Source organism: Hemitrygon akajei, chromosome 10 (assembly GCF_048418815.1).
Source record: "Hemitrygon akajei chromosome 10, sHemAka1.3, whole genome shotgun sequence".
NCBI lineage: Eukaryota > Metazoa > Chordata > Chondrichthyes > Myliobatiformes > Dasyatidae > Hemitrygon > Hemitrygon akajei.
This window is the reverse complement of record NC_133133.1, coordinates 98,023,370-98,036,476: the sequence shown is the minus strand read 5'-3', so window position 1 is coordinate 98,036,476 and position 13,107 is coordinate 98,023,370.

Here is a 13,107-nt window from a genome sequence, read left to right as displayed (position 1 = left end):
ATGTGGGATCTGTTCTAAAGATGGACATAAAACTCTCTTGTGATGTGAGATCTGCCCTGGTGATTGACAGGAAACTCTCTTGTGATGTGAGCTCTGCCCTGGTGATGGACAGGAAACTCTGTGGTGATGTGGGATCTGTTCTAAGGATGGACAGGAAACTCTCTTGTGATGTGAGATCTGCCCTGGTGATGGACAGGAAACTCTCTTCGGATGTGCGATCTGCCCTGGTGATGGACAGGAAACTCTGTGGTGATGTGTGATCTGTTCTAAGGATGGACAGGAAACTCTCTTGTGATGTGAGATCTGCCCTGGTGATGGACAGGAATGTCTGAGGTGATGTGGGATCTGTTCTAAGGATGGACAGGAAACTCTCTTGTGATGTGAGATCTACCCTGGTGATGGACAGGAAACTCTGTGGTGATGTGAGATCTGTTCTAAAGATGGACATAAAACTCTCTTGTGATGTGAGATCTGCCCTGGTGATTGACAGGAAACTCTCTTGTGATGTGAGCTCTGCCCTGGTGATGGACAGGAAACTCTGTGGTGATGTGGGATCTGTTCTAAGGATGGACAGGAAACTCTCTTGTGATGTGAGATCTGCCCTGGTGATGGACAGGAAACTCTCTTCGGATGTGCGATCTGCCCTGGTGATGGACAGGAAACTCTGTGGTGATGTGTGATCTGTTCTAAGGATGGACAGGAAACTCTCTTGTGATGTGAGATCTGCCCTGGTGATGGACAGGAAACTCTGTGGTGATGTGGGATCTGTTCTAAAGATGGACGTAAAACTCTCTTGTGATGTGAGATCTGTCCTGGTGATGGACAGGAAACTCTCTTCTGAAGTGAGATCTGCCCTGGTGATGGACAGGAAACTCTGTGGTGATGTGGGATCTGTTCTAAAGATGGACGTAAAACTCTCTTGTGATGTCAGATCTGTCCTGGTGATGGACAGGAAACTCTCTTCTGAAGTGAGATCTGCCCTGGTGATGGACAGGAAACTCTGTGGTGATGTGGGATCTGTTCTAAAGATGGACGTAAAACTCTCTTGTGATGTGAGATCTGTCCTGGTGATGGACAGGAAACTCTCTTCTGAAGTGAGATCTGCCCTGGTGATGGACAGGAAACTCTGTGGTGATGTGGGATCTGTTCTAAGGATGGACAGGAAACACTCTTGTGATGTGAGATCTGCCCTGGTGATGGACAGGAAACTCTGTGGTGATGTGGGATCTGTTTAAAGGATGGACAGGAAACTCGCTTGTGATGTGAGATCTGCCCTGGTGATGGACAGGAAACTCTGTGGTGATGTGAGATCTGTTCTAAGGATGGACAGGAAACTCTCTTGTGATGTGGGATCTGCCCTGGTGATGGACAGGAAACGCTGTGGTGATGTGGGATCTGTTCTAAGGATGGACAGGAAACTCTCTTGTGATGTGAGATCTTCCCTGGTGATGGACAGGAAACTCTGTGGTGATGGGGGATTTTCCCTAGGGATGGACAGGAAACTCTCTGGTGATGTGAGATCTGCCCTGGTGATGGACAGGAAACTCTGTGATGATGTGGGATCTGTCCTGGTGATGGACAGGAAACTCTGTAGTGATGTGGGATATGCCCTGGTGCTGCACAGGAAACTCTGTGGTGATGTGGAATCTGTCCTAGGGATTGATAGGAAACTCTGTAGTGACGTGGGATCTGCCCTAGTGATGGACAGGAAACTCTGTGGTGATGTGGGATCTGTCCTAGGGATTGATAGCAAACTCTTGTGGTGATGTTTGATCTGTCATAGGGATGGACAGAAAACACTCTGGTGATGTGGGATCTGCCCTGGTGATGAAAAGGAAACAACGTTGTGATGTGGGATCTGCACTAGGGATGAACAGGAAAAACTGTTCTGATGTGGGATCTGTTCTAGGGATTGTCAGGAAACTCTCTGGTGATGTGAGATCTGCCCTGGTGATGGACAGGAATGTCTGTGGTGATGTGGGATCTGTTTAAAGGATGGACAGGAAACTCGCTTGTGATGTGAGATCTGCCCTGGTGATGGACAGGAAACTCTGTGGTGATGTGAGATCTGTTCTAAGGATGGACAGGAAACTCTCTTGTGATGTGAGATCTGCCCTGGTGATGGACAGGAAACTCTCTTGTGATGTGAGATCTGCCCTGGTGATGGACAGGAAACTCTGTGGTGATGTGGGATCTGCCCTGGTGATGGACAGGAAACTCTGTGGTTATGTGGGATCTGTTCTAAGGATGGACAGGAAACTCTCTTGTGATGTGAGATCTGCCCTAGGGATGGACAGGAAACTCTCTGGTGATGTGAGATCTGCCCTGGTGATGGACAGGAAACTCCGTGATGATGTGGGATATGTCCTGGTGATGGACAGGAAACTCTGTAGTGATGTGGGATATGCCCTGGTGCTGCACAGGAAACTCTGTGGTGATGTGGGATCTGCCCTAGGGATTGATAGCAAACTCTTCTGGTGATGTTTGATCTGCCCTGGTGATGGACAGGAAACTCTGTGGTGATGTGGGATCTGTTCTAAGTATGGACAGGAAACTCTCTTGTGATGTGAGATCTGCCCTGGTGATGGACAGGAATGTCTGAGGTGATGTGGGATCTGTTCTAAGGATGGACAGGAAACTCTCTTGTGATGTGAGATCTACCCTGGTGATGGACAGGAAACTCTGTGGTGATGTGGGATCTGTTCTAAAGATGGACATAAAACTCTCTTGTGATGTGAGATCTGCCTGGTGATTGACAGGAAACTCTCTTGTGATGTGAGCTCTGCCCTGGTGATGGACAGGAAACTCTGTGGTGATGTGGGATATGTTCTAAGGATGGACAGGAAACTCTCTTGTGATGTGAGATCTGCCCTGGTGATGGACAGGAATCTCTGTGGTGATGTGGGATCTGTTCTAAGGATGGACAGGAAACTCTCTTGTGATGTGAGATCTGCCCTGGTGATGGACAGGAAACTCTCTTCGGATGTGCGATCTGCCCTGGTGATGGACAGGAAACACTGTGGTGATGTGTGATCTGTTCTAAGGATGGACAGGAATCTCTCTTGTGATGTGAGATCTGCCCTGGTAATGGACAGGAAACTCTGTGGTCATGTGAGATCTGCCCTGGTGATGGACAGGAAACTCTGTGGTGATGTGGGATCTGTTCTAAGGATGGACAGGAAACACTCTTGTGATGTGAGATCTGCCCTGGTGATGGACAGGAAACTCTGTGGTGATGTGAGATCTGCCTGGTGATGGACAAGAAACTCTGTGGTTATGTGCGATCTGTTCTAAGGATGGACAGGAAACTCTCTTGTGATGTGAGATCTGCCCTGGTGATGGACAGGAAACGCTGTGGTGATGTGGGATCTGTTCTAAGGATGGACAGGAAACTCTCTTGTGATGTGAGATCTGCCCTGGTGATGGACAGGAAACTCTGTGGTGATGGGGGATCTGCCCTAGGGATGGACAGGAAACGCTCTGGTGATGTGAGATCTGCCCTGGTGATGGACAGGAAACTCTGTGATGATGTGGGATCTGTCCTGGTGATGGACAGGAAACTCTGTAGTGATGTGGAATATGCCCTGGTGCTGCACAGGAAACTCTGTGGTGATGTGGGATCTGTCCTAGGGATTGATAGGAAACTCTGTAGTGATGTGGGATCTGCCCTAGGGATGGACAGGAAACTCTGTGGTGATGTGGGATCTGTGCTAGGGATTGATAGCAAACTCTTGTGGTGATGTTTGATCTGTCCTAGGGATGGACAGAAAACTCTGTGGTGATGTGGGATCTGTCCTAGGGATTGGTAGGAAACTCTGTAGTGATGTAGGATCTGCCCTAGGAATGGACAGGAAACTCTGTGGTGATGTGGGATCTGTTCTAAAGATGGACATAAAACTCTTGTAGTGATGTGAGATCTGCCCTGGTGATGGACAGGAAACTCTGTGGTGATGTGGGATCTGTTCTAAGGATGCAGAGGAAACTCTCTTGTGATGTGAGATCTGCCCTGGTGATGGACAGGAATGTCTGTGGTGATGTGGGATCTGTTCTAAGGATGGACAGGAAACTCTCTTGTGATGTGAGATCTACCCTGGTGATGGACAGGAAACTCTGTGGTGATGTGGGATCTGTTCTAAAGATGGACATAAAACTCTCTTGTGATGTGAGATCTGCCCTGGTGATGGACAGGAAACTCTCTTGTGATGTGAGATCTGCCCTGGTGATGGACCGGAAACTCTGTGGTGATGTGGGATCTGTTCTAAGGATGGACAGGAAACTCTCTTGTGATGTGAGATCTGCCCTGGTGATGGACAGGAAACTCTGTGGTGATGTGAGATCTGCCCTGGTGATGGACAAGAAACTCTGTGGTGATGTGGGATCTGTTCTAAGGATGGACAGGAAACACTGTGGAGATGTGGGATCTGCCCTAGGTATGGACAGGAATCTCTGTGGTGATGTGGGATCTGCCCTAGGGATGGATAGGAAACTCTGTGGTGATGTGGGATCTGTCCTAGGGATGGACAGGAATATCTGTGGTGATGTGTGATCTGTCCTATGGATGGACAGGAAACAGTATGGTGATGTGGGATCTGTCCTAGGGATGTACAGGAAACTCTGTGGTGATGTGGGATCTGTCCTAGGGATGGACAGGAAACACTCTGGTGATGTGGGATCTGCCCTGGTGATGAACAGGAAACACTGTTGTGCTGTGGGATCTGCCCTAGGGATGGACAGGAAACTCTGTGGTGATGTGGGATCTGTTCTAAGGATGGACAGGAAACTCTCTTGTGATGTGAGATCTGCCCTGGTGATGGACAGGAAACTCTCTTGTGATGTGAGATCTGCCCTGGTGATGGACAGGAAACTCTGTGGTGATGTAAGATCTGCCCTGGTGATGGACAGGAAACTCTGTGGTGATGTGAGATCTGCCCTGGTGATGGACAAGAAACTCTGTGGTGATGTGGGATCTGTTCTAAGGATGGACAGGAAACTCTCTTGTGATGTGATATCTACCCTGGTGATGGACAGGAAACACTGTGGTGATGGGGGATCTGCCCTAGGGATGGACAGGAAACTCTCTGGTGATGTGAGATCTGCCCTGGTGATGGACAGGAAACTCTGTGATGATGTGGGATCTGTCCTGGTGATGGACAGGAAACTCTGTAGTGATGTGGAATATGCCCTGTTGCTGCACAGGAAACTCTGTGGTGATGTGGGATCTGTCCTAAGGATTGATAGGAAACTCTGTAGTGATGTGGGATCTGCCCTAGGGATGGACAGGAAACTCTGTGGTGATGTGGGATCTGTCCTAGGGATTGATAGCAATCTCTTGTGGTGATGTGGGATCTGTCCTAGGGATTGATAGTAAACTCTCTGGTGATGTGAGATCTGCCCTGGTGATGGACAGGAAACACTGTGATGATGTGGGATCTGTCCTGGTGATGGACAGGAAACTCTGTAGTGATGTGGAATATGCCCTGGTGCTGCACAGGAAACTCTGTGGTGATGTGGGATCTGTCCTAGGGATTGATAGGAAACTCTGTAGTGATGTGGGATCTGCCCTAGGGATGGACAGGAAACTCTGTGGTGATGTGGGATCTGTCCTAGGGATTGATAGCAAACTCTTGTGGTGATGTTTGATCTGTCCTAGGGATGGACAGAAAACTCTGTGGTGATGTGGGATCTGTCCTAGGGATTGATAGGAAACTCTGTAGTGATGTAGGATCTGCCCTAGGGATGGACAGAAAACTCTGTGGTGATGTGGGATCTGTTCTAAAGATGGACATAAAACTCTTGAAGTGATGTGAGATCTGCCCTGGTGATGGACAGGAAACTCTGTGGTGATGTGGGATCTGTTCTAAGGATGGACAGGAAACTCTCTTGTGATGTGAGATCTGCCCTGGTGATGGACAGGAAACTCTGTGGTGATGTGGGATCTGTTCTAAGGATGGACACGAAACTCTCTTGTGATGTGAGATCTACCCTGGTGATGGACAGGAAACTCTGTGGTGATGGGGGATCTGCCCTAGGCATGGACAGGAAACTCTCTGGTGATGTGAGATCTGCCCTGGTGATGGACAGGAAACTCCGTGATGATGTGGGATATGTCCTGGTGCTGCACAGGAAACTCTGTGGTGATGTGGGATCTGTCCTAGGGATTGATAGGAAACTCTGTAGTGATGTGGGATCTGCCCTAGGGATGGACAGGAAACTCTGTGGTGATGTGGGATCTGTCCTAGGGATTGATAGCAAACTCTTCTGGTGATGTTTGATCTGCCCTGGTGATGGACAGGAAACTCTGTGGTGATGTGGGATCTGTTCTAAGTATGGACAGGAAACTCTCTTGTGATGTGAGATCTGCCCTGGTGATGGACAGGAATGTCTGAGGTGATGTGGGATCTGTTCTAAGGATGGACAGGAAACTCTCTTGTGATGTGAGATCTACCCTGGTGATGGACAGGAAACTCTGTGGTGATGTGGGATCTGTTCTAAAGATGGACATAAAACTCTCTTGTGATGTGAGATCTGCCTGGTGATTGACAGGAAACTCTCTTGTGATGTGAGCTCTGCCCTGGTGATGGACAGGAAACTCTGTGGTGATGTGGGATATGTTCTAAGGATGGACAGGAAACTCTCTTGTGATGTGAGATCTGCCCTGGTGATGGACAGGAATCTCTGTGGTGATGTGGGATCTGTTCTAAGGATGGACAGGAAACTCTCTTGTGATGTGAGATCTGCCCTGGTGATGGACAGGAAACTCTCTTCGGATGTGCGATCTGCCCTGGTGATGGACAGGAAACACTGTGGTGATGTGTGATCTGTTCTAAGGATGGACAGGAATCTCTCTTGTGATGTGAGATCTGCCCTGGTAATGGACAGGAAACTCTGTGGTCATGTGAGATCTGCCCTGGTGATGGACAGGAAACTCTGTGGTGATGTGGGATCTGTTCTAAGGATGGACAGGAAACACTCTTGTGATGTGAGATCTGCCCTGGTGATGGACAGGAAACTCTGTGGTGATGTGAGATCTGCCTGGTGATGGACAAGAAACTCTGTGGTTATGTGCGATCTGTTCTAAGGATGGACAGGAAACTCTCTTGTGATGTGAGATCTGCCCTGGTGATGGACAGGAAACGCTGTGGTGATGTGGGATCTGTTCTAAGGATGGACAGGAAACTCTCTTGTGATGTGAGATCTGCCCTGGTGATGGACAGGAAACTCTGTGGTGATGGGGGATCTGCCCTAGGGATGGACAGGAAACGCTCTGGTGATGTGAGATCTGCCCTGGTGATGGACAGGAAACTCTGTGATGATGTGGGATCTGTCCTGGTGATGGACAGGAAACTCTGTAGTGATGTGGAATATGCCCTGGTGCTGCACAGGAAACTCTGTGGTGATGTGGGATCTGTCCTAGGGATTGATAGGAAACTCTGTAGTGATGTGGGATCTGCCCTAGGGATGGACAGGAAACTCTGTGGTGATGTGGGATCTGTGCTAGGGATTGATAGCAAACTCTTGTGGTGATGTTTGATCTGTCCTAGGGATGGACAGAAAACTCTGTGGTGATGTGGGATCTGTCCTAGGGATTGGTAGGAAACTCTGTAGTGATGTAGGATCTGCCCTAGGAATGGACAGGAAACTCTGTGGTGATGTGGGATCTGTTCTAAAGATGGACATAAAACTCTTGTAGTGATGTGAGATCTGCCCTGGTGATGGACAGGAAACTCTGTGGTGATGTGGGATCTGTTCTAAGGATGCAGAGGAAACTCTCTTGTGATGTGAGATCTGCCCTGGTGATGGACAGGAATGTCTGTGGTGATGTGGGATCTGTTCTAAGGATGGACAGGAAACTCTCTTGTGATGTGAGATCTACCCTGGTGATGGACAGGAAACTCTGTGGTGATGTGGGATCTGTTCTAAAGATGGACATAAAACTCTCTTGTGATGTGAGATCTGCCCTGGTGATGGACAGGAAACTCTCTTGTGATGTGAGATCTGCCCTGGTGATGGACCGGAAACTCTGTGGTGATGTGGGATCTGTTCTAAGGATGGACAGGAAACTCTCTTGTGATGTGAGATCTGCCCTGGTGATGGACAGGAAACTCTGTGGTGATGTGAGATCTGCCCTGGTGATGGATAAGAAACTCTGTGGTGATGTGGGATCTGTTCTAAGGATGGACAGGAAACACTGTGGAGATGTGGGATCTGCCCTAGGTATGGACAGGAATCTCTGTGGTGATGTGGGATCTGCCCTAGGGATGGATAGGAAACTCTGTGGTGATGTGGGATCTGTCCTAGGGATGGACAGGAATATCTGTGGTGATGTGTGATCTGTCCTATGGATGGACAGGAAACAGTATGGTGATGTGGGATCTGTCCTAGGGATGTACAGGAAACTCTGTGGTGATGTGGGATCTGTCCTAGGGATGGACAGGAAACACTCTGGTGATGTGGGATCTGCCCTGGTGATGAACAGGAAACACTGTTGTGCTGTGGGATCTGCCCTAGGGATGGACAGGAAACTCTGTGGTGATGTGGGATCTGTTCTAAGGATGGACAGGAAACTCTCTTGTGATGTGAGATCTGCCCTGGTGATGGACAGGAAACTCTCTTGTGATGTGAGATCTGCCCTGGTGATGGACAGGAAACTCTGTGGTGATGTAAGATCTGCCCTGGTGATGGACAGGAAACTCTGTGGTGATGTGAGATCTGCCCTGGTGATGGACAAGAAACTCTGTGGTGATGTGGGATCTGTTCTAAGGATGGACAGGAAACTCTCTTGTGATGTGATATCTACCCTGGTGATGGACAGGAAACACTGTGGTGATGGGGGATCTGCCCTAGGGATGGACAGGAAACTCTCTGGTGATGTGAGATCTGCCCTGGTGATGGACAGGAAACTCTGTGATGATGTGGGATCTGTCCTGGTGATGGACAGGAAACTCTGTAGTGATGTGGAATATGCCCTGTTGCTGCACAGGAAACTCTGTGGTGATGTGGGATCTGTCCTAAGGATTGATAGGAAACTCTGTAGTGATGTGGGATCTGCCCTAGGGATGGACAGGAAACTCTGTGGTGATGTGGGATCTGTCCTAGGGATTGATAGCAATCTCTTGTGGTGATGTGGGATCTGTCCTAGGGATTGATAGTAAACTCTCTGGTGATGTGAGATCTGCCCTGGTGATGGACAGGAAACACTGTGATGATGTGGGATCTGTCCTGGTGATGGACAGGAAACTCTGTAGTGATGTGGAATATGCCCTGGTGCTGCACAGGAAACTCTGTGGTGATGTGGGATCTGTCCTAGGGATTGATAGGAAACTCTGTAGTGATGTGGGATCTGCCCTAGGGATGGACAGGAAACTCTGTGGTGATGTGGGATCTGTCCTAGGGATTGATAGCAAACTCTTGTGGTGATGTTTGATCTGTCCTAGGGATGGACAGAAAACTCTGTGGTGATGTGGGATCTGTCCTAGGGATTGATAGGAAACTCTGTAGTGATGTAGGATCTGCCCTAGGGATGGACAGAAAACTCTGTGGTGATGTGGGATCTGTTCTAAAGATGGACATAAAACTCTTGAAGTGATGTGAGATCTGCCCTGGTGATGGACAGGAAACTCTGTGGTGATGTGGGATCTGTTCTAAGGATGGACAGGAAACTCTCTTGTGATGTGAGATCTGCCCTGGTGATGGACAGGAAACTCTGTGGTGATGTGGGATCTGTTCTAAGGATGGACACGAAACTCTCTTGTGATGTGAGATCTACCCTGGTGATGGACAGGAAACTCTGTGGTGATGTGGGATCTGTTCTAAAGATGGACATAAAACTCTCTTGTGATGTGAGATCTGCCCTGGTGATTGACAGGAAACTCTCTTGTGATGTGAGCTCTGCCCTGGTGATGGACAGGAAACTCTGTGGTGATGTCGGATCTGTTCTAAGGATGGACAGGAAACTCTCTTGTGATGTGAGATCTGCCCTGGTGATGGACAGGAAACTCTGTGGTGATGTGGGATCTGTTCTAAGGATGGACAGGAAACACTGTGGTGATGTGGGATCTGTTTAAAGGATGGACAGGAAACTCTCTTGTGATGTGAGATCTGCCCTGGTGATGGACAGGAAACTCTGTGGTGATGTGGGATCTGTTCTAAGGATGGACAGGAAACTCTGTGGTGATGTGGGATCTGTTTAAAGGAAGGACAGGAAACTCTCTTGTGATGTGAGATCTGCCCTGGTGATGGACAGGAAACTCTGTGGTGATGTGGGATCTGTTCTAAGGATGGACATAAAACTCTCTTGTGATGTGAGATCTGCCCTGGTGATGGACAGGAAACTCTGTGGTGATGTGGGATCTGTTCTAAGGATGGACATAAAACTCTCTTGTGATGTGAGATCTGCCCAGGTGATGGACAGGAAACTCTGTGGTGATGTCGGATCTGTTCTAAGGATGGACAGGAAACTCTCTTGTGATGTGAGATCTGCCCTGGTGATGGACAGGAAACTCTGTGGTGATGTGGGATCTGTTTAAAGGATGGACAGGAAACTCTCTTGTGATGTGAGATCTGCCCTGGTGATGGACCGGAAACTCTGTGGTGATGTGGGATCTGTTCTAAGGATGGACAGGAAACTCTCTTGTGATGTGAGATCTGCCCTGGTGATGGACAGGAAACTCTCTTCTGATGTGAGATCTGCCCTGGTGATGGACAGGAAACTCTGTGGTGATGTGTGATCTGTTCTAAGGATGGACAGGAAACTCTCTTGTGATGTGAGATCTGCCCTGGTGATGGACAGGAATCTCTGTGGTGATGTGAGATCTGCCCTGGTGATGGACAGGAAACTCTGTGGTGATGTGGGATCTGTCCTAAGGATGGACAGGAAACTCTCTTGTGATGTGAGTTCTGCCCTGGTGATGGACAGGAAACTCTGTGGTGATGTGGGATCTGTTCTAAAGATGGACAGGAAACTCTCTTGTGATGTGAGATCTGCCCTGGTGATGGACAGGAAACTCTCTTCTGAAGTGAGATCTGCCCTGGTGATGGACAGGAAACTCTGTGGTGATGTGAGATCTGCCCTGGTGATTGACAGGAAACTCTCTTGTGATGTGAGCTCTGCCCTGGTGATGGACAGGAAACTCTGTGGTGATGGGGGATCTGCCCTAGGCATGGACAGGAAACTCTCTGGTGATGTGAGATCTGCCCTGGTGATGGACAGGAAACTCTGTGGTGATGTGGGATCTGTTCTAAAGATGGACATAAAACTCTTGTAGTGATGTGAGATCTGCCCTGGTGATGGACAGGAAACTCTGTGGTGATGTGGGATCTGCCCTAGGGATTGATAGGAAACTCTGTAGTGATGTGGGATCTGCCCTAGGGATGGACAGGAAACTCTGTGGTGATGTGGGATCTGTCCTAGGGATTGATAGCAAACTCTTCTGGTGATGTTTGATCTGCCCTGGTGATGGACAGGAAACTCTGTGGTGATGTGGGATCTGTTCTAAGGATGGACAGGAAACTCTCTTGTGATGTGAGATCTGCCCTGGTGATGGACAGGAATGTCTGAGGTGATGTGGGATCTGTTCTAAGGATGGACAGGAAACTCTCTTGTGATGTGAGATCTACCCTGGTGATGGACAGGAAACTCTGTGGTGATGTGAGATCTGTTCTAAAGATGGACATAAAACTCTCTTGTGATGTGAGATCTGCCCTGGTGATTGACAGGAAACTCTCTTGTGATGTGAGCTCTGCCCTGGTGATGGACAGGAAACTCTGTGGTGATGTGGGATCTGTTCTAAGGATGGACAGGAAACTCTTTTGTGATGTGAGATCTGCCCTGGTGATGGACAGGAAACTCTCTTCGGATGTGCGATCTGCCCTGGTGATGGACAGGAAACTCTGTGGTGATGTGTGATCTGTTCTAAGGATGGACAGGAAACTCTCTTGTGATGTGAGATCTGCCCTGGTGATGGACAGGAAACTCTGTGGTGATGTGGGATCTGTTCTAAAGATGGACGTAAAACTCTCTTGTGATGTGAGATCTGTCCTGGTGATGGACAGGAAACTCTCTTCTGAAGTGAGATCTGCCCTGGTGATGGACAGGAAACTCTGTGGTGATGTGGGATCTGTTCTAAAGATGGACGTAAAACTCTCTTGTGATGTCAGATCTGTCCTGGTGATGGACAGGAAACTCTCTTCTGAAGTGAGATCTGCCCTGGTGATGGACAGGAAACTCTGTGGTGATGTGGGATCTGTTCTAAAGATGGACGTAAAACTCTCTTGTGATGTGAGATCTGTCCTGGTGATGGACAGGAAACTCTCTTCTGAAGTGAGATATGCCCTGGTGATGGACAGGAAACTCTGTGGTGATGTGGGATCTGTTCTAAGGATGGACAGGAAACACTCTTGTGATGTGAGATCTGCCCTGGTGATGGACAGGAAACTCTGTGGTGATGTGGGATCTGTTTAAAGGATGGACAGGAAACTCGCTTGTGATGTGAGATCTGCCCTGGTGATGGACAGGAAACTCTGTGGTGATGTGAGATCTGTTCTAAGGATGGACAGGAAACTCTCTTGTGATGTGGGATCTGCCCTGGTGATGGACAGGAAACGCTGTGGTGATGTGGGATCTGTTCTAAGGATGGACAGGAAACTCTCTTGTGATGTGAGATCTGCCCTGGTGATGGACAGGAAACTCTGTGGTGATGGGGGATTTTCCCTAGGGATGGACAGGAAACTCTCTGGTGATGTGAGATCTGCCCTGGTGATGGACAGGAAACTCTGTGATGATGTGGGATCTGTCCTGGTGATGGACAGGAAACTCTGTAGTGATGTGGGATATGCCCTGGTGCTGCACAGGAAACTCTGTGGTGATGTGGAATCTGTCCTAGGGATTGATAGGAAACTCTGTAGTGACGTGGGATCTGCCCTAGTGATGGACAGGAAACTCTGTGGTGATGTGGGATCTGTCCTAGGGATTGATAGCAAACTCTTGTGGTGATGTTTGATCTGTCATAGGGATGGACAGAAAACACTCTGGTGATGTGGGATCTGCCCTGGTGATGAAAAGGAAACAACGTTGTGATGTGGGATCTGCACTAGGGATGAACAGGAAAA